Here is a 23,224-nt window from a genome sequence, read left to right on the forward strand (position 1 = left end):
TTTGTTAAAAGAATATTAGGAAAGTGCGACGACAAAGTGAGAGAAATTAGCTACTTTTCCCTCGTTAGACCACATTTGGAATACGCTGCCAGTGTTTGGGACACTCATGAAAAAGGCTTAATAACAGAGTTAGAACGCGTGCAAAGAAGAGCTGCCAGGTATGTGAAAGGTCGTTACGATAGTCTTGTTAGTGTAACTGACCTCTTAGATAAACTCGGATGGGAATCTCTGTCGGACCGTAGATTGAAAAATAGACTAAACCTTTTAGATAAATTCAAGAGCAGTGTCTTTTCTGACGAAGTTAACCATATATTGCGGACGCCAACGTACTACGGAAGATCAGATCATATAAATAAAATAAGAGAGATAGATTGCAGAACAGACAGATTCCGAATGTCATTTTTTCCACGATCAATAAGAGATTATAACGGCAGCAATAGAGCGCGTAAATAGATTGCATGACTTGTAGTGTAGCCTACTAACCTATGTAAAACTTACTGCATGTTTCTGAATTTCTATTCTATATTCTATTTCTAACAGCATATAGTAGTATAGTTTGTTATTATACGGGACGTTTCTTGGACGGTGTGGTGTGCATGTGGGAGTCCAAATGCATGCTGCATGCTGGTGATTGATAACCCCCTGCCAAACACCCTAGAGGTGGCTCGCAGGGTATTATGTAGATGTAGATGCTCCCGAATTAGCAGTAAAATACGTTTATTTGCTGACGACGCACAGTGGGCTGCAATCGAAAAAATCTGGCGAAAAATCATATCTTTTATATTTTTATAAGTAGCTCGATGAATTCTTTCCGGCTATTTTTGTTTAGACAATATAATACGAATCTAATGACATTTTGGCGAAAAACTGACCGGGGAGTTTTTTTTACAAACTCTTCTTCTCGAGACTTGGAACACTTCATTGAGAATAAGAGTTAGTAATAAAAAGTAAGTAATTTAACATTGAATTTAATTAAACAATTAAAAAATTTCATATGAAATACAAAAAATAAATTTATAAACATTAAAAATTATATAACCAATTAACAGTTGAACTTTGTGTCAATATTTTTCTGAGAAAAAGAAAAAACTGAGAAAACACATAAGAAATCACCTAGCAAACAATTTATATTTTGAAAAAATGCAATTGGAAACATACCACTAAAATTATTTATGAACCATAATAAATTATATCAAATAAATGTATTTATTATAACTATATTGCTTGTATATAAATAAATAAATATATATTTATTTATAAATATATATTTATATATATATATTTGTAGTTTCGGCGCACCTCTTCCTCGAGAAGAAACGCGAGAATTCGCTGCACAAACTCTCTTCATTATGCATTTCACATTTCCGAGATGGCCTTTCCCTCCCCCTGCGTCTCTCACCGCACCCACAAGCCCCCCCCCCCCTCCTCTCATTGGCGTCAAACCAGACCTGACCACACTTTTTAAACTCCCCCTCCACCCCCACCTCCGCCGCGACCCATAGCAGCCCCCGAGCGCTCAACCCGGCCTCCTCGGTGCGATCCTATGCCAATTGACCCTAATGACCAGGACCCAGTGGAGCCTACCGACCAGCAAGTGGTAAACCTTTCTTCCGCTAAGCTCAGCCCCGCGAGGTTTCTGTCCTCAACCGTGGACTCTCTTTCTCCCCAACGCCTAGGATTAACCCCACTACTGTCCTCAAGGACATTATGCATTTTTGCCGAAACCTTCGTTGGAAGGTTTTCTGGAATTCCCACATAAGACAACAGGCACCGCAGGGTATTCACAATGCTCTCCTCAAAAAACTCCCCTTCCTCTCACCAGCCCAAACCTCTTCCTCCCCACCACCCGCTTGAAATTTTCATCAACTGTCTCCTCTCAAGGACCTCGAGTGATTCTTACCTACGCTCTCTCCACCCGCCTCCAAACCTCACCCCCTCGGAGTCCGCCGCCATCAGGAAACTCCAAAAAAACCCTAACATAGTGATTACCTCGGCTGACAAAGGTTCCACGGTCGTTGTACTTGACACCAGCGAATATATATCGGAGTGCAACAGACTATTAGGTGACTCTTCCTCCTACTCCCCTCTCTCATCAGATCCTACCTCTGAAATTCACACAGAATTGAATGCCCTACTAAAAACAAAAGGTCCCTCCGAGGGCCTAAGCCAGTCGGACATTTCCCTTCTCTTACCAGCTCACACCACTTCGCCATCTTTCTACATCCTTCCAAAAATTCATAAAGCTAATAACCCAGGCCGCCCCATAGTTTCCTCTCGAAACTCTCCAACGGAGCGCATCTCGGCCTTCGTTGATTTATATCTCCAACCCTTCGTTCAGTCCTTTCCATCATACATCAAAGATTCTCATGACTTCCTTTCCAAACTCAATTCTCAATCAAGCTAATCGTAAAATGGGTTTTGTTAAAAGAATATTAGGAAAGTGCGACGACAAAGTGAGAGAAATTAGCTACTTTTCCCTCGTTAGACCACATTTGGAATACGCTGCCAGTGTTTGGGACACTCATGAAAAAGGCTTAATAACAGAGTTAGAACGCGTGCAAAGAAGAGCTGCCAGGTATGCGAAAGGTCGTTACGATAGTCTTGTTAGTGTAACTGACCTCTTACATAAACTCGGATGGGAATCTCTGTCGGACCGTAGATTGAAAAATAGACTAAACCTTTTAGATAAATTCAAGAGCAGTGTCTTTTCTGACGAAGTTAACCATATCTTGCGGACGCCAACGTACTACGGAAGATCAGATCATATAAATAAAATAAGAGAGATAGATTGCAGAACAGGCAGATTCCGAATGTCATTTTTTCCACGATCTATAAGAGATTATAACGGCAGCAATAGAACTCGTAAATAGATTGCATGACTTGTGGTGTAGCTTACTAACCTATGTAAAACTTAAAGCATGTTTCTGAATTTCTAGTCTATATTCTATTTCTAACAGCATATAGTAGTATAGTTTGCTATTATACGGGACGTTCTTTCGACGGTGTGGTGTGCATGTGGGAGTCCAAATGCATGCTGCATGCTGGTGATTGATCACCCCCTGCCAAACACCCTAGAGGTGGCTCGCAGGGTATTATGTAGATGTAGATGAATTCTATTTCCCTCCCCCCCAATCAGCCCATTATCATGGCCACTATTGATGTAACCACACTGTACACTTCAATCCCTCATTCTGAGGGACTCGCTGCTCTCCGCCACTATCTTTCATTACAACCCACACCTCAAAACCCTAGCACTGCCTTTCTTCTTGATCTTTCTCATTTCATTCTCACCCACAATGCCTTCTCTTTTAACAATAACTACTATCTGCAAATATCCGGCTGCGCCATGGGAAGTAGGTTTAGCCCTTCTTATGCCTATCTTTTCCTTGGCCTGTTTGAAAAAAATTTCCTCACCAATTACCCTCTAAAACGTCTTCTTTAGCTCAGATACATTGACAACATTTTCATTCTCTGGCCTAATGACATCGACTCTCTTAATACCTTTGTTTCTTCACTCAACGCTTCTGCCTCCGTTTCTTTTACCTCTTCCATCTCCATAACCAATATCAACTTCTTAGATGTGGACAAACACCTTTCAAATAATAACAAATTCAAAACATCGGTTCACATCAAAGCTACTAACAAACAGCAATACCTCCACTACAGCAGTTGCCATCCACCACACACCAAACGTTCCATCCCTTATTCCCTCTGTGCCAGGGGGCACAGAATTTGTAATAATCCCGAAGACCTTCAAAAGTTCCCCTCCAAACTCCACACCTCTCTTCTTCACCGCGGCTACCCCGAAAAACTTTTGAGGAATAAAATAAGAAAAAAACCCGGCTATTTCCAATAAACCCCGTTCTGACAAACATTGCTCTCCTTCCCTGCTCACTACCTATTTTCCTGGTGCTCATGTGCTACAAAACATATTGAAGGACTTGTACCCCATCCTTTCCAAACACAAGTCCACCTCTCAGATTTTCCCTTCCACTCCTCGGATCACATTTAAGAGACCACCGAATTTAAATAACATATTTAAAGCCACCCGCCCTCTTCAAAAGTCGCAGTCAGTCACTATCTTCACACCCTCACCTTGCAATCGTCCCAGGTGTAAAACCTGCAAGATATTCTCTCCACCTCCTGCCTCTTTTCTCCCCAAGCTTAAATACCTACCGATTTTCCCCTCCACTACTAGTACTTCCACCAACATCATTTACCTTCTTCATAGTAATGTCTGCCCCGCTTTCTATATCGGCCAATGCACTACCCCCCTCAATCTCAGAATCAGCAATCATCGCGCCTCCTGTTGTCCATCGTCCCCCCACTCCTCTCTACCAGTTCCTACACATTGTCTGTCACACGACTCCATCTTCAATCAATGCTACAAAGTATCCATTATTGCCTCCCTCCCTCCCACCGACTCCGCCCTCAACCTCCACACCCTCGAATTGGCTTGCATTTGGCACTTTCAAGCCAATAGCTTTCCGGGTTTGAACGTAGCATCCTATCTATATACAGCCCTTGTGGTGACTGACTGACTGATGGATACAAATTCCCGACCACTTCTAGAAGTGCTGGAGAGCTGTAATTTGGCACGCGTGCGGAGAGCCCGAAATGATCCGGAGGAAAAATCCGAAAACCGGAAGTTTCCGCCACGTGTCGTCGCTACGACGACAAAATGGCCGAAATCGGGCTTTTTCCGGGTACCGTCTTTCGGTTTGAATTTTACTGCGCGCGAACTGTGCGTGCCACATGGATATTTAATGCATTTTTTGAAAGCTGATAAACATGGGTACGTAAATATGTAATGTTGTTTGTTTCAATTCAAGAAATTTGCAGCCAAAATGGCGCCCAAAAATTGGTTTTTCGAAAATAATTTCATCCCTTCTGCTCCCCTCGACTTAATTTCAAGTGTATGATAACAAAAATGATTATAATATATGCTCACTTGATTCTCCATTTAACTTAGGCAACAATTGTTTTTTGTCACAATTGACTGCCGAGGAAAAAATTAAAATATGCCGAAAATCGCCAAAAAGTACAATTTCCAAAAGATTAACACAACATTTCGTCCAGTTTTACACTACCGATTTCGTTTAGACTTAGTATATGCATAAAAATATTCATTTTGTTTTAGAAAATTTAAACATTTTTACAATTTTGCCATCGATAAACCAGCAGAAAATTAAAAATGGCGGACATTTCCCATTTTTTCCCGGGAGTCCGTTTACTCTTTATCGTTATACAGGCGATACATTTCTCTCACACGAACCATTGGTACATATTATGAAAGCCAATAAATGTTAACTCCTACTAATGTAATTTTTTAAGTAAATTTCCAAGTAAAACGCTTTCAAAATGGCGTCCAAAAATTGATTTCTCGGAAAATATTTCATACTTTCCACTGCCGTCGGCCATATTTTGTGAGTTGGGCAACGAAAATGATTATTATATATGTTCATTACACCCTCTACGAAATATAGGTAACAATTTTCTTTCGTCGTTCTTGGTTACTCAGAAAAAAATTAAAATATTCCGAAAATCACCAAAAATTACGATTTCCAAAAGATGAACACAGGATTTGTCAACTTTTACCTCTCCGATTTCTTTGAAACTTAATAGTTACATACACCTATGCATTATCTTTTAGAAAGAATAAAAATTTAATAAATGATTTAATTAATATAACCGCGAAAAGATAGAAATGGCGGGCACTACTAATTTTTTCCGGGGAGAGATTTACTTTTTATTGTATTACTCTCGAAATATGGATGTCATAGGGGCAACTTCTCTTAGATATGATAGTAAATGATTGTGACCATATAATTTTGTCATCTTTAAACCCCCTGAAAACCCCTAAAAAATTAAAATTTGCATATAAGTAGCCTTTTCGGGTACTTTTCGTCAGAATTCCGCCGCATTTCCAAGCCTTACCACTCATCGCTACGGAATTGATGTAGACGATTGATGACCCCTGGCTTTACAAACCTATAAACCCCCGGTAAACCCACATACACCCCCCAAAAAATAAAATTTTTCATATAAGTCTACTTTTTGGGTACTTTCCGTGACTATTCCACCGCTGGTTCTTACCCCAACGACTAATCCCTACGGAATTTATGTGAACGAATGGTGATCGCCAGGAGTACACACATTTAAACCCCCGGTATCCCCCTAAAATCCCACCAAATGTAAAATGTGCCATTAAATCTCCTATTTGGGAACTTTTTGGAAAGATTACGCCGCACTACCCGTCCCCTCTGAGCTCTAGATCCAGAATGTTTGGTGAAGGCGGGCCACCGTAAACCATACGGGAAAAAATACCAGAAAACCCCCGATCACCTCCTGGAACCTCGCCGAAAAAAATTAAATTTTTAAAGTCGCCATTCCGAATAGTTTTCGTCCCATTTTAGCCGGTGCCACTACTACTTATTAAAACCCCCGATAACCCCGTGAAACCTCCCAAAATATTTTTTTTTTAATTCTCTCTCCAGGTAAAAGAATCGTCAGAATTCCGCCTCTATTTTAGACCCCTAGGACTTATCGGCACAGAATTTATGAGAACGATTTGTGACCATTGGTTTAACAACAGTCTAAAACCCCCGGTATTCCGTTGGAACCCCCCGCAAAAAAATGAAAAAGTTGCCATGAAGTCTTCATTTATGGGTACTTGTCACCACTATTACGCCGCATTTCCCTACCCTTTACAATCATCGCTACATAATCACTGTGGAGGATTGGTGACCGCATGCATAACACATTAAAACCCCGAATCCCCCGGGGCACCCCTCTCGGTGGCTAAGACCATTTATGAGGACTAAGCGGAGCAGCCGCGGGGGGCTCTTCATCCCCAAGGCGGCGAAACCGTTCCGAGGAGTAACTGGCGTAGGCGAGGGGGAGCTTCAGTAACCCCCGGGCGGCGAAGCCGCCCCGATGTTTGAAACGGCGCAGCCGCTGTGGGCTCCCTCCGCCCTTTGGCGGTGAAGCTGCCCCTTAATCGAATAACGGTGAAACAGTTCCGAAATGCCCTTGCCCTCTGGGCGGCTATGCAGACGCCAGACGAATAACGGCGAAGTACTTTTTGGGTAATTTTCGTGACTATTCCACCGCTGGTTCTTACCCCAACGACTCATCCCCACGGAGTTTATGTGAACGAATGGTGAGCGCCAGGAGTACACACATATAAACCCCCGGTATCCCCCTGAAATCCCATCCCTGAAATGCCATTAAGTCTACTATTTGAGAACTTCTCGCGAGCATTACGCCGCACTACCCGTCCCCTCTGAGATCTTGATCCGGAATATTTGGTGAGGGCGAGCCACCGTAAACCATACGGGAAAAATACCAGAAAACTTATGAAACCTACTTGAACATCGCCGAAAAAAAATTTAAAGTCGCCTTCCCGAGTAGTTTTCGTCACAATTTAACCGATGCCCCTACCACTTATTAAAACCTCGGTAACCCCGTAAAACCTCCCAAAAAATTCTAATAAATCGCCTCTTCAGGTAAAAGAATCGTCAGACCACTGTTCCGGACCCCTAGGACTTGTCGTCACAGAATTTATGAGAACGATTTGTGACCACTGGTTTGACACAAGTAAAAACCCCCGGTATTCCGGTGGGAACCTCCCGCAAAAAAATGAAAAACATGCAATTAAGTCTTCTTTTATGGGTTCTTGTCGCTACTATTATTCCGCATTGCACTACCCTTTACAATCATCGCTACGTTATCACTGTGGACGATTGGGGACCGCATGCATAACACATTAAAACCCCCGAATCCCCCTGGGCACCCCTCTCGGTGGATAAGACCATTTATGAGGAATAAGCGGAGCAGCCGCGGGGGGGCTCCTGAACCCCAAGGCGGCGAAGCCGCCCCACAACGAGGAATGGCGAAGCCGTTCCGAGGAGTAACTGGCGTAGGCGAGGGGGAGCTTCAATTACCCCCGGGCGGCGAAGCCGCCCCGACGTTCATGCGGCGCAGCCGCTGTGGGCTCCCCCCACCTCTTGGCAGCGAAGCCGCCCCTTAAACGAATAACGGTGAAACAGTTCCGAAATGCCCTCGCCCTCTGGACGGCTATGCCGACCCCAGACGAGGAACGGCGAAGCCGTTCCGAGGAAGGAGTGCGGCGCTTTCCTACCCCCTGGCCGGCGAAGCCGGCCCCTAGCTTAGGTGAGATTATTCGAAATAAAATTCTTCGAACGACCACAAATGTAGACGGCGAAGCCGGAACCGGGGTTTTAAGGGGCGGAGCCCCTTAACGAGCGCGCGCAGCGCAGCGAGTCCTAACGTCTATTCCTAACCCCCCTTCCCATACACCTCTCCCCTTTCCCACACTCTCCCTTTTCCAACACTCTCCTTTCCTCACCATTCTTACTTCAGCTGAGGAAGAGGCCTCAAGTGCTTCGAAAGCTTTAGTTAATACCCCGTGTGAGTGTTTCTTTTTTATGTTTCTATGTGTATTGATATTGACTTAAAACTATTTATATTGCGTGCTACGTGCATCTCGTTTTTATTGCGTGCTACGTGCATCTCGTTTTTCTAAACATTGTGTGTATATAGATGACCAGAGGCTGAGGAGATTAGGATAAGAAGGTGGTAGGGAGAGGGTGGGGAATGGGGGAAGGGAAAGAGGAGAGGGCTAAAGATTAGTTGGCCCTGTTAAGACCAGGCGGGTTGAAAGCTTGGTGTAGCCATATGCATGATTGTTCCAACGCTTTTAATTCTAGCGGTGAGGCGGAGGGTGGGAGGGAGGCAAGTAAACCTAGGTGGAAACAATCATCAAATTCTAAATTGTGGGAAAAGGCGTGGGTATGGACAGGAAGCGAAGTACTATTAGTTCTAAATGTAAACTTTCTGGCACTTCATCAGCACTAACAGAGAAAGGATTCCGGAAGATAAAGAAAATATTCTCAAGGTTTTTAAAGTCTGCAAATCTTTCTCGGAACTCGATCACTAACTTCAAAATTTGTTCACGGTGTTTTCTGTGTTAATTTCAGCACGAAATTCAGGAGCGTCTTGTAGGGACTTCAGCGTTGGATTACAATCAGCTAGCTGACGTACAAAGACATCAAGTTTCATTTCAAATGCACTGATGGTTTCATGTAGATCTGTCACCAATTCATGGCGCCCTTGCAGCTTTATATTCAGGCAATTCAAGTGTTCTGTTATGTCTACCATGAAAGCTATATCTTGAACCCATTCATCGTCATATAGTTCCTGCACATCCCATCCATTGTCATACAAAAACATGTGTATTTCACTTCGTAACTGATAAAAACGCTTCAGTACAGCTCCTCTTCACCGAACATCTGTGTGATATGGCAGACCATGAAGGTTAATTTCTTCCAAAAAGCTGTTAAACTGTTTGTGGTTCAGACCTCGCGCACGTATGAAGTTCACAGTAAATACAGTGAATATTTTGGTCTGAGTCATTCATAGCTTTTAGTTTTTCCTTTAATGTTGTGTTACACCAGCTTTTCTACCAACCATTTGAGGTGCTTCATCAGTAGCCAGACTACAGTTTTTTCCCAGTCAAAATCGATTTTGTTTAATGTTCCAACCAAACTCTCAAAGATATCACCAGTTGTTGTGCCCTTCATTGCTACCAATTCCACGATTTCTTCAGTCATTTGCATATTTTCACTAACACCACGAATAAATAATGCAAGCTGTGGTGTGCTACTAACATCTGTGCATTCGTCAATTGCAAGTGAAAACGCTGTAAACTTAGATGCTTTTTCACTTAGTTGACTGTTAAGATCATCTGCTAGCTCATTAATTCTTGACATAATCGTGTTTCTTGAAAGGCTTATGTTTGCAAATGTTTGACGTTTTTCAGGGCATATATCTTCTGCCACCATCAACATACATTTCTTTATAATTTCTCCTTTTGAAAAGGGGATTCGATGCCACTGCTATTTCACGAGCAATCCTGTAACTTGCCTGAACTACATCATCACTGTTTTGATGAGCACTTTTAAATAGAGACTGCTGCATTTTCAAGGCCTGTTCCAACTCCCTTACTTTGTCTTCAGCCAGCACTTGAAAATCAACTTTATGACTGGGTTATCGTTCAAAGATCAAGGGGAATAGGACTCTCGACAACTCGAATTTTACTTCAAGCAAGGCAAATTGCACGAGAGAAACAAATAAATGACTTCAAATCCTTTACCTCTTGGGGATTCTTATTCACGAAGAGGAGTAATTTAAGTAGTCGTGCCTCGAAAAGTATTGGCCAGAAACTTCCGCTAGGTTAGGAGGCCAAGATGATAAAATGTAGACATTTTGTGAAAGAGAGCATTTTCGGAGTAGAAGAAATGCATGTGGGTAATATGGATGAAGTGCCAGTAAATTTTGATCTTCCAACTGCAAGAGCTGTAAATCTTAAAAGAGCAAAGGAAGTGTCGATTGCGATTGAAGAAGTCATGGTGCCGCGAGCCGCAGATTGTAAGGGAGCGGGCCGCGTGTTTGACACCCCTGGTGTATTAAATCGGCACGGAAACCTCTCTTCTTGTTCAGCCAAGCACTCAAGTTTTTGAAATATTATTGTCATATTAGAGATTTTTCTTCTGCTCACTTCTTTTCTGCGCACCGCTTTTGTAAACACGTTTCATATTAACACTTCAAAGAGGATGAAACTCTCTACTTAATCAAACCACCATACACTGAATACACGTACATAGCATTTCGCGATCTGTGTGAGGAAAAAGAGAGAATATTTGTTCTGCGCGAGCGCACCTTCCCCCCTTCAAGAAAGCTTCCTTCCCTACCTCCCCTCCGTGGCTCTGAGTCCCAAGGTAATAGATACCCCGTAATAAAAAACTCAGACAAGTATACCCAAACATTATAATCTGATATTTATCTCGATGAATGAACTGGGGTATCGACAGCCCAGAAACATCTGCGGGAATATCGGGTTTCGTTGCCGAGCTGGAGATTTCCCGAAGAGTGAACGAGGGAAAAAATGGAATGTCACATGATCCCTGGTAGTACCCCAAAATATACTGACATATAAACGGTCGCCCTTGCGGTTCCCACAGTGGTCTCATATTACGAGGGAGAACCACACGAATTTGGCCTAAACGTCGAGACAGAGATGGAAGAGACGCGAGCAGCAGTCGCACAGTGGTTCAAAATCGGAAAAAGCTGGTCGAATGTAATTTTTTAAGGTACTATTCGTATTCTACACTATATGATCTATGATATTGGCTAGTACTACGACTATTTTGTGGCTCATTGTAGTTTGTATAAATGGACAAACATGAGTCCTCCGGGATAAAAACGCTTGAGGCGTAAAATCACTCATTTTTAGAGAAGTTCACCTTCATAAAAAAAAGGTTTCAGATACTTTATGAACTAAAAAAATACATAGCATAAATTGGTACCTTTGCGTACAAATATTTGATTTTTTTTAATTTCCAAAGTTTTCTAGTTGGAAATAAAAATATTTTAACTCTATGCTATTTTTACTTGAATTTTTAAAATATAAATAGCAATATCGTTTTGGGCACCTCCGAGCCCCCCGGAGATTTTGACGCGAATTGAAAGCATAGTCTATAGCAAAAGAAAAATCTGGTTAAAGTGCGTTTGGTGGGGCCATGGTGCAGGTAGTCCGAAGATGGGCGTGGCACACCCTCCGTAGGGTCCTTAATCCCGAACCCTTTCCTCGACCCGTTCACCCTCGCTGGCCCATCTCTTGGACCCTCCCACCAGGGGGCCTCCCTCCCGAAAAGTGACCACTATTAATTCCAATTTGGAAATCAATCAATCAATCCAATAATCATAAAATGATTTCTTGCATCGTACTCCTGCCAATCGTGCTATTCTTTGCTAATTTGGCCTCGAGATGGTTTTATGTTGAACGGTGCAATGCGCTGCCGCGCCGCCGCCAGACCGACCGGGCGGCGCGCTGAGTATTATTGCGAGTGCGAGGTGTATTCCGAGGAAAGGTTACAATGTCAATTTCTTTGATGTTGTTGTGCTACTTGGTTTTCAATACGGGATCCATTATAATAGATTTCTCTTTCCTTTGTCGTCACCCGTTGGGAAAGCGGACTCTTCAAATGTATTTCATAGCACGCTAATTCACTGGAAGCGGCCGCACCGTCGATAATGATTATTATTGCCAAAAAAAGGGTAGCGCCCGGCCGCAGTTTTATTGCTCTTCAACGAGGTTTACCCGATCTCATCTTTGTCCTTAAAGTTTGCTAAAGTGGAAGCTAAAGTGTTTAAAGTGTGCTAGGAATATTTTTCTCTCTGACTACCCTCAATGTCGCCGCATACCATCTACCAATATGAAATGGTCAACTAAGGAGGAACTCAGATACGGATGGGACCCAAGGCCGAAAAAATTAAACCACGAAAGGAAAGTAGGCGTGAAAAAACCCTAACCCTAAGAGTCATACGTCGTAAATAAGATACCAGATCCTGGCAGCTCTTCGAGGTTCCGAGAACCAATGAGTGGCAATGCCTGGACGGTCCATGCCTTCTCTATCATTGCCATGATCGTGGCTCGTGGATCGTTTATCGATCGTGGCTCTCTGGTTTGGATCCGAGTGGAAGGCATAAACCAGAGGCTGCGTCGTTTCTGCACGGACATCGGAGCCTCCTTCGTGGACCTTAGGCCGGCAATCCGATCGTGTCGGATCCCTCTGAACCGTTCGGGAGTCCATTACACGGCCGAGTCGGCTAGTCGTGTAGCGAGTAGCATATTTGAGCACTGTAGGTCTTTTTTAGAGTAGAGAGCAGGACAGAGTGTAGATATAGTAGTGGGTTGAAAAATAAAGGGGTAAGTTCAAAACTTTTCACAGACAAAAATTCTTCCAGATATGAGAAAAGAGTAGTAGAAAGAAAAATCAGCGTTTCAGGTATTACATTTAAGCACGAAAAGCGTCAGTCGAACAATACGTTCAAAGGCAGTCAAGGCTCAATTCATATTGATAGTGAGACAATAAGACATGCATTTCCATTTATCAGTGGTATAGAGCCTGTGAATAGTCTATTCGACAAAAGCAAATCAGAATTATTCCCGAATCGCAATAATACTGCTTCCGAAGTTTTAATCGTGGCTGTGGTTAATTGCCGTAGTTTAAGAAATAAGATTCCCGAATTCCACCATTTAATTCATAGTACGAAGTGTAACGTCATTTTTGGAACAGAAAGTTGGCTAACAGATGATGATTCAGACAATGAGATCTTCCCAAAATCGTTCACTGTTTATCGGAAAGATAGAATTAATCGAGTTGGGGGCGGAGTTTTTATAGCTGTAAAGAATTTAATCGTCAGCCAAGCGATAACCGTAACTGAGACCAGCGTTGAATCTGTGTGGTGTTTAATTAAATGTCCAAAATTCAAAACTATTTTATTTTGTTCGTATTACAGACCACCTAACACAGATATAACGTCAATGTTGGATTTTAAAAATCAAATAAACAGCGTAGCATCCAAGTATCCTGAAAGAAACTTGATTGAACTTGATTTCCACACGCACCCACTCACTGCTCCACACACCAGTCTCCAGTTTATCACTCATTCAACGCTCACTTTTTTACCGCCTTCCCTCACTTCTTAATTCCCTTCCTCCGAGTATTGATCCCTTTTCCCTATCCCCGAAAGTCTTTACTAAACTTGCTCTATCTTACCTCTCTGAACATCAATAACAACGCTTCCCATTTCTTACCATTGCTACAATGTTCCTTAGCTTAATATACTTGTGTTCTATAATTTCGAGGTTTTGATTCTCGTTATTTTTTATGTACCTACTTGATTCTCGGCATGTTTTTGGTTGATGTGATTCCCGTAACATTATGTATATTTTATTTCTTGTTATATATTATTTATTCTTATTATTGCGCCACTGTAAATTGGCAATAATTGCTGTATGTGGGCTTTTGAAATAAATAAATAAATAAAAATAGATTGTAGGTGGAGATTTCAACGTACCTTCTATAAATTGGGAGACTTATAGCTTCATTCCTGGTGGGAGGGATAAAGTGATCTGCGAGGCTTTATTACACACATTTACATCTAATTCATTGTTTCAAATGGCATCCGCACCAAACAGAGGAGCAAATATTCTTGATTTATTAGCGACAAATATACCACATCAGGTAGTAAACGTTGGCACTGTCGAAGGAATTAGTGACCACAGGGTAGTAACTGCAAAGTTTTCTCTAAATACCGCTGTAAACTTTAAAAAAAGAGCGTAAAGTTTTCATTTTTAAAAGAGCTGATTTTGATGGGTTTAAGAGTCATCTGAAAAATGATTTCCCCGAGTTTCAAGAATCAGTATTAAAGTTAAATGTAGAGAATACTTGGAAAGCTTTTCTTTCGCTAGTAACTTCGGGAATAAATAGCTACATCCCTAGTAAAACAGTAAAAGAAGGCAGCGAACCGAGATGGTACGACGCGGAAGTGAGTATGCTAAAATGAAAAAAGTCAGCACGGATTTATCCGCTAATGAACGCGAGCTAATAATTAAAAAATATAGGATGACTAAAGCCGCCACGAAGGAAGCGTTCAGGAATGCGTTCACGAATTTTAAAAGAAAAACACTAGTAGAGCAGTTGCAGGATAACCCAAAAGCATTTTGGTCATATGTTAGGGAAGTTCAAGGTAAACGATCTACCGTATGTTCGCTGAGAAACGACAATGGAGATGTGTTGACAAGCAGTTACGATACAGCCAATTTATTAAATTCCTACTTCAAGATGTTGTTCACGGAGCCTTCCGAAAACTCACCCGAGACCGATGACAATCCCTGTATACATAAGATGCCAGCTATTGACATTAGTACGCTCGGAATAGAAAATATATTGAAATCGCTTAGTCCAAATAAATCCCCTGGTCCAGCCGAAATCCCTTCTCGCGTATATAAAGAACTAGCCTCAGAAATTGCCCCTTACTTGCATTTAATATTCAGTAAATCCATCAAGCAACACGAAGTACCTAATGACTGGAAAATCGCTAATGTAACGCCTATATTTAAAAGTGGAGACAAGGAACAGCCATCTAATTACAGGCCGATATCTTTAACGTCCATCTCTTGCAAAGTCCTTGAACACATCGTAGTCAGCTCGGTAATGAAACACCTAGACGCGCAAAACTTATTAATGGGAACTCAACATGGATTCAGGAAAAGCAGATCGTGCGAAACTCAGTTAGCGCTTTTCGCCCACGATATTTTAGTCTCCGGGGAAGACAACATTCCAGTAGACGCGATTTTTCTTGATTTCAAAAAGGCATTTGATAAAGTACCCCACGGAAAGTTAATAATAAATCTGAAATCTTATGGTCTAGACGAAGATGTCATTTCCTGGATTAGAGAATTTCTGAGCGACCGCGTCCAAAGAGTAGTATTAGTCGGTGCAGTCTCCAATGAGGTTAGAGTCACTTCTGGCGTTCCTCAGGGTAGTGTCATTGGTCCACGCCTATTCCTTCTTTATATAAACGACATTGGCGAAGTAGTACACAGTAAGTTACGATTATTTGCAGACGACGCTGTAGTTTACAGAGAAATCCGTTCCAGCAAAGATATAGATGAACTAACGAATGACCTTGCTGCTATCCAAGCTTGGTGCGACGCTTGGCAGTTGGAATTAAATTTGGAAAAATGCGTCGTAATGAATTTCTGGAAGAAGAATAACTCCCTACAGCGTAACTATGTCATTCGGGGCACGCAGTTAAAGGCAGTTGAATCTGTGAAATATCTAGGGGTTAGACTCAATAATGATCTATCGTGGAATAAACATATTCGAGAAATAACCGGTCAAGCTAATCGTAAAATGGGTTTTGTTAAAAGAATATTAGGAAAGTGCGACGACAAAGTGAGAGAAATTAGCTACTTTTCCCTCGTTAGACCACATTTGGAATACGCTGCCAGTGTTTGGGACACTCATGAAAAAGGCTTAATAACAGAGTTAGAACGCGTGCAAAGAAGAGCTGCCAGGTATGTGAAAGGTCGTTACGATAGTCTTGTTAGTGTAACTGACCTCTTAGATAAACTCGGATGGGAATCTCTGTCGGACCGTAGATTGAAAAATAGACTAAACCTTTTAGATAAATTCAAGAGCAGTGTCTTTTCTGACGAAGTTAACCATATATTGCGGACGCCAACGTACTACGGAAGATCAGATCATATAAATAAAATAAGAGAGATAGATTGCAGAACAGACAGATTCCGAATGTCATTTTTTCCACGATCAATAAGAGATTATAACGGCAGCAATAGAGCGCGTAAATAGATTGCATGACTTGTAGTGTAGCCTACTAACCTATGTAAAACTTACTGCATGTTTCTGAATTTCTATTCTATATTCTATTTCTAACAGCATATAGTAGTATAGTTTGTTATTATACGGGACGTTTCTTGGACGGTGTGGTGTGCATGTGGGAGTCCAAATGCATGCTGCATGCTGGTGATTGATAACCCCCTGCCAAACACCCTAGAGGTGGCTCGCAGGGTATTATGTAGATGTAGATGTAGATGCTCCCGAATTAGCAGTAAAATACGTTTATTTGCTGACGACGCACAGTGGGCTGCAATCGAAAAAATCTGGCGAAAAATCATATCTTTTATATTTTTATAAGTAGCTCGATGAATTCTTTCCGGCTATTTTTGTTTAGACAATATAATACGAATCTAATGACATTTTGGCGAAAAACTGACCGGGGAGTTTTTTTTACAAACTCTTCTTCTCGAGACTTGGAACACTTCATTGAGAATAAGAGTTAGTAATAAAAAGTAAGTAATTTAACATTGAATTTAATTAAACAATTAAAAAATTTCATATGAAATACAAAAAATAAATTTATAAACATTAAAAATTATATAACCAATTAACAGTTGAACTTTGTGTCAATATTTTTCTGAGAAAAAGAAAAAACTGAGAAAACACATAAGAAATCACCTAGCAAACAATTTATATTTTGAAAAAATGCAATTGGAAACATACCACTAAAATTATTTATGAACCATAATAAATTATATCAAATAAATGTATTTATTATAACTATATTGCTTGTATATAAATAAATAAATATATATTTATTTATAAATATATATTTATATATATATATTTGTAGTTTCGGCGCACCTCTTCCTCGAGAAGAAACGCGAGAATTCGCTGCACAAACTCTCTTCATTATGCATTTCACATTTCCGAGATGGCCTTTCCCTCCCCCTGCGTCTCTCACCGCACCCACAAGCCCCCCCCCCCTCCTCTCATTGGCGTCAAACCAGACCTGACCACACTTTTTAAACTCCCCCTCCACCCCCACCTCCGCCGCGACCCATAGCAGCCCCCGAGCGCTCAACCCGGCCTCCTCGGTGCGATCCTATGCCAATTGACCCTAATGACCAGGACCCAGTGGAGCCTACCGACCAGCAAGTGGTAAACCTTTCTTCCGCTAAGCTCAGCCCCGCGAGGTTTCTGTCCTCAACCGTGGACTCTCTTTCTCCCCAACGCCTAGGATTAACCCCACTACTGTCCTCAAGGACATTATGCATTTTTGCCGAAACCTTCGTTGGAAGGTTTTCTGGAATTCCCACATAAGACAACAGGCACCGCAGGGTATTCACAATGCTCTCCTCAAAAAACTCCCCTTCCTCTCACCAGCCCAAACCTCTTCCTCCCCACCACCCGCTTGAAATTTTCATCAACTGTCTCCTCTCAAGGACCTCGAGTGATTCTTACCTACGCTCTCTCCACCCGCCTCCAAACCTCACCCCCTCGGAGTCCGCCGCCATCAGGAAACTCCAAAAAAACCCTAACATAGTGATTACCTCGGCTGACAAAGGTTCCACGGTCGTTGTACTTGACACCAGCGAATATATATCGGAGTGCAACAGACTATTAGGTGACTCTTCCTCCTACTCCCCTCTCTCATCAGATCCTACCTCTGAAATTCACACAGAATTGAATGCCCTACTAAAAACAAAAGGTCCCTCCGAGGGCCTAAGCCAGTCGGACATTTCCCTTCTCTTACCAGCTCACACCACTTCGCCATCTTTCTACATCCTTCCAAAAATTCATAAAGCTAATAACCCAGGCCGCCCCATAGTTTCCTCTCGAAACTCTCCAACGGAGCGCATCTCGGCCTTCGTTGATTTATATCTCCAACCCTTCGTTCAGTCCTTTCCATCATACATCAAAGATTCTCATGACTTCCTTTCCAAACTCAATTCTCAATCAAGCTAATCGTAAAATGGGTTTTGTTAAAAGAATATTAGGAAAGTGCGACGACAAAGTGAGAGAAATTAGCTACTTTTCCCTCGTTAGACCACATTTGGAATACGCTGCCAGTGTTTGGGACACTCATGAAAAAGGCTTAATAACAGAGTTAGAACGCGTGCAAAGAAGAGCTGCCAGGTATGCGAAAGGTCGTTACGATAGTCTTGTTAGTGTAACTGACCTCTTACATAAACTCGGATGGGAATCTCTGTCGGACCGTAGATTGAAAAATAGACTAAACCTTTTAGATAAATTCAAGAGCAGTGTCTTTTCTGACGAAGTTAACCATATCTTGCGGACGCCAACGTACTACGGAAGATCAGATCATATAAATAAAATAAGAGAGATAGATTGCAGAACAGGCAGATTCCGAATGTCATTTTTTCCACGATCTATAAGAGATTATAACGGCAGCAATAGAACTCGTAAATAGATTGCATGACTTGTGGTGTAGCTTACTAACCTATGTAAAACTTAAAGCATGTTTCTGAATTTCTAGTCTATATTCTATTTCTAACAGCATATAGTAGTATAGTTTGCTATTATACGGGACGTTCTTTCGACGGTGTGGTGTGCATGTGGGAGTCCAAATGCATGCTGCATGCTGGTGATTGATCACCCCCTGCCAAACACCCTAGAGGTGGCTCGCAGGGTATTATGTAGATGTAGATGAATTCTATTTCCCTCCCCCCCAATCAGCCCATTATCATGGCCACTATTGATGTAACCACACTGTACACTTCAATCCCTCATTCTGAGGGACTCGCTGCTCTCCGCCACTATCTTTCATTACAACCCACACCTCAAAACCCTAGCACTGCCTTTCTTCTTGATCTTTCTCATTTCATTCTCACCCACAATGCCTTCTCTTTTAACAATAACTACTATCTGCAAATATCCGGCTGCGCCATGGGAAGTAGGTTTAGCCCTTCTTATGCCTATCTTTTCCTTGGCCTGTTTGAAAAAAATTTCCTCACCAATTACCCTCTAAAACGTCTTCTTTAGCTCAGATACATTGACAACATTTTCATTCTCTGGCCTAATGACATCGACTCTCTTAATACCTTTGTTTCTTCACTCAACGCTTCTGCCTCCGTTTCTTTTACCTCTTCCATCTCCATAACCAATATCAACTTCTTAGATGTGGACAAACACCTTTCAAATAATAACAAATTCAAAACATCGGTTCACATCAAAGCTACTAACAAACAGCAATACCTCCACTACAGCAGTTGCCATCCACCACACACCAAACGTTCCATCCCTTATTCCCTCTGTGCCAGGGGGCACAGAATTTGTAATAATCCCGAAGACCTTCAAAAGTTCCCCTCCAAACTCGACACCACTCTTCTTCACCGCGGCTACCCCGAAAAACTTTTGAGGAATAAAATAAGAAAAAAACCCGGCTATTTCCAATAAACCCCGTTCTGACAAACATTGCTCTCCTTCCCTGCTCACTACCTATTTTCCTGGTGCTCATGTGCTACAAAACATATTGAAGGACTTGTACCCCATCCTTTCCAAACACAAGTCCACCTCTCAGATTTTCCCTTCCACTCCTCGGATCACATTTAAGAGACCACCGAATTTAAATAACATATTTAAAGCCACCCGCCCTCTTCAAAAGTCGCAGTCAGTCACTATCTTCACACCCTCACCTTGCAATCGTCCCAGGTGTAAAACCTGCAAGATATTCTCTCCACCTCCTGCCTCTTTTCTCCCCAAGCTTAAATACCTACCGATTTTCCCCTCCACTACTAGTACTTCCACCAACATCATTTACCTTCTTCATAGTAATGTCTGCCCCGCTTTCTATATCGGCCAATGCACTACCCCCCTCAATCTCAGAATCAGCAATCATCGCGCCTCCTGTTGTCCATCGTCCCCCCACTCCTCTCTACCAGTTCCTACACATTGTCTGTCACACGACTCCATCTTCAATCAATGCTACAAAGTATCCATTATTGCCTCCCTCCCTCCCACCGACTCCGCCCTCAACCTCCACACCCTCGAATTGGCTTGCATTTGGCACTTTCAAGCCAATAGCTTTCCGGGTTTGAACGTAGCATCCTATCTATATACAGCCCTTGTGGTGACTGACTCACTCATGGATACAAATTCCCGACCACTTCTAGAAATGCTGGAGAGCTGAAATTTGGCACGCGTGCGGGGAACCGGAAATGATCCGGAGGAAAAATCCGAAAACCGGAAGTTTCCGCCACGTGTCGACGCTAGGACGACAAAATGGCCGAAATCGGGCTTTTTCCGGGGACCGTCTTTCGGTTTTTATTTTACTGCGCGTGAATTGTGCGTACCACACGGGTCATTAATATATTTTTTGAAAGCTGATAAACGTGGGCACGTAATGAAGTAAACGTGTTAGTTTCTTTTTGAGAAAATTGCAGCCAAAATGGCGTCCAAAAATTGATTTTTCGAAAAAAATTTCATACCTTCCCCTCCCCTCGACTTAATTTAAGGTGTTGGATAACAAAAACGATTATTATATATGCTCATAACATCGTCTACGAAATGTAGGTAACAATTTTCTTTCATCGTGCTTGGTTACATAGAGAAAAATTAAAGTATTCCGAAAATCACCGAAAATTACGATTTCCAAAAGATTAACAGAAGATTTTGTCAATTTAAACCAGATCGATTTATTTCAAACTTTGTAGTTATATACAGCTATGCCTTATCTTTCAGAAAACATAAACATTTAATGAATGATTTAATGGATTTTACCGCAAAAAATAAAAATGGCGGACACTACTCACTTTTTTCGGGGACTGGTTTGCTTTTTATTGTATTACTCCTGAAATGTGGATATCATAGGGCACACTTCTGTTAGATATGACAGTAAATGAATGTGACCATATAGTATCGTCATCTTTAAACCCCCCGAAACCCCCTAAAAAATTAAAATTTGCATATAAGTAGCCTTTTCGGGTATTTTTCGTCACAATTCCGCCGCTTTCCCAAGCCTTATCACTCATCGCTACGGAATTGATGTGGACGATTGATGACCCCTGGCAGTAAAAACCTATAAACCCCCGCTAAACCCACATATACCCCCCAAAAAATAAAAGTTTGCATATAAGTCTACTTTTTGGGTACTTTTCGTGACTATTTCACCGCCCCCAACGACTCATCGCCACGAAATTTATGTGAACGGATGGTAACCGCCAGGTGTATACAAGCATATAAACCCCCGGTATCCCCCTGAAACCCCCCTAAGTGTAAAATGTGTATTTAAGTCTCCTATTTGGGAACTTCTCGCAAACAATACGCCGCACTACTCGTCCCGGAATATTTGGTGAGGGCGGGCCACCGTAAAGTATACGGGAAAAAATACTAGAAAACCCCGGATCACCTCCTGGAACCTCTCCCGAAAAAAAATTTAAAAAATTTAAGTCGCATCTCCGAGTACTTTTCGTCACAATTTAGCCCCTACTGCTTATTAAAACCCCCGATAACCCCGTGAAATCTCCCCAAAAAATTCCTAATAAATCGCCTCTCCGGGTAAAAGAATCGTCAGAATTCCGCCACACATTAGAACCCCCAAATCGCCCTGGGTACCCCTTTCGGTGGAGAAGACCATTTATGAAGTATAAGCGGAGCAGCCGCGGGGGGGCTTCTCAAGCCAATGGTGGCGTAGCCGCCCCACATCGAGGAACGGCGAGGACGTTCTGAGGAGTAACTGGCGCAGGCGAGGGGGACCTTCAGTAACCCTCGGGCGGCGAAGTCGCCCCGATGTTCAAGCGGCGCAGCCGCTGTGGGCTCCTCCCACCCCTGGGTGGCGAAGCCGCCCCTTAAACGGTATAACGGTGAAACAGTTCGGAAATGCCCTCGCCCTCTGGGCGGCTATGCCGACCCCAAACGAGGAACGGCGAAGCCGTTCCGAGTAATTAAGCGGGGTAGCTCCGGAGGGGCACACTAAACCCCTGGGCGGCGAAGCCGCCTCTCAACGAGGAACGGCGAAGCCGTTCCGAGGACTGATTGGCGCGCTTCTCTACCCCCCGGCCGGCGAAGCCGGCCACTAGCCGAGGTGAGATTATTCGAACTAAAATTTTTCGAACCACCACAAATGTAGACGGCGAAGCCGGAACCGGGGTTTTTAAGGGGCGTAGCCCCTTAACGAGCGCGCGGAGCGTGCGAGTCCTATCTATATACAGCCCTTGTGGTGACTGACTGACTGATGGATACAAATTCCCGACCACTTCTAGAAGTGCTGGAGAGCTGTAATTTGGCACGCGTGCGGAGAGCCCGAAATGATCCGGAGGAAAAATCCGAAAACCGGAAGTTTCCGCCACGTGTCGTCGCTACGACGACAAAATGGCCGAAATCGGGCTTTTTCCGGGTACCGTCTTTCGGTTTGAATTTTACTGCGCGCGAACTGTGCGTGCCACATGGATATTTAATGCATTTTTTGAAAGCTGATAAACATGGGTACGTAAATATGTAATGTTGTTTGTTTCAATTCAAGAAATTTGCAGCCAAAATGGCGCCCAAAAATTGGTTTTTCGAAAATAATTTCATCCCTTCTGCTCCCCTCGACTTAATTTCAAGTGTATGATAACAAAAATGATTATAATATATGCTCACTTGATTCTCCATTTAACTTAGGCAACAATTGTTTTTTGTCACAATTGACTGCCGAGGAAAAAATTAAAATATGCCGAAAATCGCCAAAAAGTACAATTTCCAAAAGATTAACACAACATTTCGTCCAGTTTTACACTACCGATTTCGTTTAGACTTAGTATATGCATAAAAATATTCATTTTGTTTTAGAAAATTTAAACATTTTTACAATTTTGCCATCGATAAACCAGCAGAAAATTAAAAATGGCGGACATTTCCCATTTTTTCCCGGGAGTCCGTTTACTCTTTATCGTTATACAGGCGATACATTTCTCTCACACGAACCATTGGTACATATTATGAAAGCCAATAAATGTTAACTCCTACTAATGTAATTTTTTAAGTAA

This window comes from Ischnura elegans, chromosome X (assembly GCF_921293095.1).
Source record: "Ischnura elegans chromosome X, ioIscEleg1.1, whole genome shotgun sequence".
Taxonomy (NCBI): Eukaryota; Metazoa; Arthropoda; class Insecta; order Odonata; family Coenagrionidae; genus Ischnura; species Ischnura elegans.